The sequence below is a fragment of the Anguilla rostrata genome, unplaced genomic scaffold, assembly GCF_018555375.3.
Source record: "Anguilla rostrata isolate EN2019 unplaced genomic scaffold, ASM1855537v3 scaf0988, whole genome shotgun sequence".
Classification (NCBI taxonomy): Eukaryota; Metazoa; Chordata; class Actinopteri; order Anguilliformes; family Anguillidae; genus Anguilla; species Anguilla rostrata.
The window spans coordinates 41,605-44,570 of record NW_026986343.1 but is presented as its reverse complement, the minus strand read 5'-3'; positions in this window follow the sequence as shown (position 1 = coordinate 44,570).

Sequence of the window (2,966 nt, the reverse complement as noted above, 5' to 3'; positions counted from 1 at the left end):
AACTAAGAGAGGCATACCCTGAGAGATAAAATGGAGTCTGCTGTTAGACAAGCTCACATGGATACAGAGTATAAATCAAGTCCCAAGAACATTACACTCCAGGATGGGGAGAGATTGCTCTTGGGGAGGTTTACTCTGAAACCAAGAGACAACACAGAACTCGCAGAGTGTCCTACACAACTCTGGGTTTTGAATTTCCAATGATCAGCCAATAGCCTGGAGCCAGACCCGCCTCTACACAAATACAGAACACCCGTGGACTCAGGGAAAGACCGAAGAGTAGAACTGTGTATTTTGTGTGAGGGGGATAAATGCCTACGTGGAAGAAGGCATCTTTCAGATTTACTGATGTGAAATAGTGATGTTAAGTTAATCAATTAACTGTTAATACTTAATAAGAATGTTGATTGATGAATTTCTATAGATTAAACAGTTGAATTTAAATAAACCATTTCAATGAATAACCTAATGTTGGTGATTAGATTTCAAATTAAAGAGACGTTTCTAAAATGTTAAATTAGAGAGGCACGGTTCCCTTGACTGGCAGCATTAGTGAAACGTTATTGGTCCATTCCTGGAACATCAGTGCCATCTGAGCGTGTCTTCTCAGCTGCTGGTCTCACCTTCAGCAGACTGCACACCAGACTGACCCAAAAGCACATAGACATGCTCATACTCCTTAACAAAAATGCTTAAGTATTAAGTTAAGCATATTTTAAGCCATTCTTTTTATAGGCCACGGAGTAGATTTTACTCTAATCCAGTTAATCATTATTAATCAATTATTGTGTGCCAACGATTGATTAAAAGAATTGCACAAAATTTTTCAGTCGTTCTGACATATTGTACGTGAAAGAGTGCTGTATGTTAACATTTTGAAATTATACTGCCTCAAATGTTTGTTTAACATTGTGATCCAAGATATAAAGTTGAGAACCGCCCTTCTTTGGGAGTTGCAAATAATGAAAATAAAAACTATGTTGGATTCGATCTCTGGGAACCACACGTATTTCCCCCTTTTTGTAAGAGGGAAGGAATTTATTCCTCTTAAACATGAGAGCGCTCTCTTGTGTTTGAGAGTAAATGACTGTTGAAATGGGGGGTTTCACTCTGAACTGGAGTCTGTAGCCCTTGGCTATTGTCTGTAGCCTTTAGCTATAGTAGCGCTGCAGTGTTCTATGTGCTCTGCCAGGAGGGCGGTAGCCTCCTTTTGCATTGGACATGCTACTGTCTGTCAGAGCCAGACTTGGTGCAATTGGATGCTTCTATGGAGGTCTGGACCGGATGTCATTCCCTAAAGTTGGCTTTCAAACACAAGATGATGAAAGAGAAGTTTATTTATAGCGCCAATGCAGTGATTTGTTCGAGCAGAGATGCACAATTCAGTCAGTGTATAAGTAAGCCACATACTTTGGATGCGTTGTAGGAGAAAGAGTACTTTATCATATGACAAAATATGAAAGTTGCCAATAACCATAAATAGAAAGCTTTAACAGTGTTAAGATTCAATCATTTCATTTACAAGACATGGCAAGATGGACTGGACACTAGGCTGTAAGAGAGGAAAGGACATGCACCTGAAGAGATTGTAAGATAAAGAAAAAGAACACAAAGAAATTGTGATGCATACCAAAAATGCTTTTTATGAAAGGACTTTGGATAATGAAGTAAATTGTTTTAGCTTCCCTTAAATGCTATCCAGAGAACATCTCCCGCAATCAACACTAGTTTACATTTGACAAAATAGAGTCTGACCTGACCAAAACTCTAGTAACTACCACCATCCCCACCAGACCACCTCCTACCCCCCTACAGGGTTTGGGGGCACTGCATGGTAATTATCCTGACAGTAAATAAGGGGCATTGTACTACTGGTGTGCCCTAATGTTTGAATCTATCATTCCTGTATGTGTTGCATGTCCTCCTGCAAGGATTTACAGTGATGGTCCTTCTAAGGACTGTTTTATACTTCTGTGTAGTCTGCATAGTTTGCATGATTTGCATTGTGTGCAATATTTGCAAACAGGCAGAGCATTTATATGGCATGTTGTACAGGTACAGGTTGTGATTTTCCACCCACTTACAGATACCTTCAATTCCATATCTTTCATCTCCTTTAATAAACTTTTATCACACCCATACTATATGCTGTGGGAATGAGGCACAGACGAGGTAGACAGTGCTGGCAACATGCCTGTAGAGGACTTTTATTGTTCATAACAAGAGAAATCACCGCGCTCACCCGTTTTAATTTGTTAGGTGCGTAGAAACTGGAGAAATATCGTCAATTGTAAAGAAATTGGTCACACTCAAAAAAATTGCTACAAAGCTTAAAAAAAAGTCATTATTTATTTTTTTATTAGTTTTCTTTAATGCAGATTCATGCACAAATGTTTTGGCTTGTTGCCTTCTTCTGTGTGCAGGTATAATGATTAAGACATTCCACCTTCTTATAAACAGGTAACAGCTGCGTTTCATTAGGGCTGCTGGCCAATTATTATGAGACAATTATTTATTAAGGCTGCTAGACAATCATAGTGAGACAATAGATAAATCCTACATCCTACAGCACTGAAAATTAACTCGCTGCCCACTCTGAAAGATGGCAGCTGCATGTCTAGTATGGGATGGGAGGGTTAAGCCCAGAGAAAAGATCATAGAAAAGGTAGATGAGCCCATTGCCCCAATTCAGAGAACTTACAGTATAAGAAAAGGGTACATTTGGGTCAGAATTACATCTATAGAGCTGTCAGAGTTCAGTCCAGCAGGATGTTTAATTTTCAGGTCCAAAATACTGCAGTTGGAGAGTGTAACACAGACATCTTCCTCAGAGCATCATCAACTTTAAAATCCTACATTTCACTCTTCATCGCTGAACACTGTCATTGGCACATTTCCCATATTAGATACATGCTTCATGTATACCTAATATAGTAATACTATAATATATTTACTCTTCTTTGCAG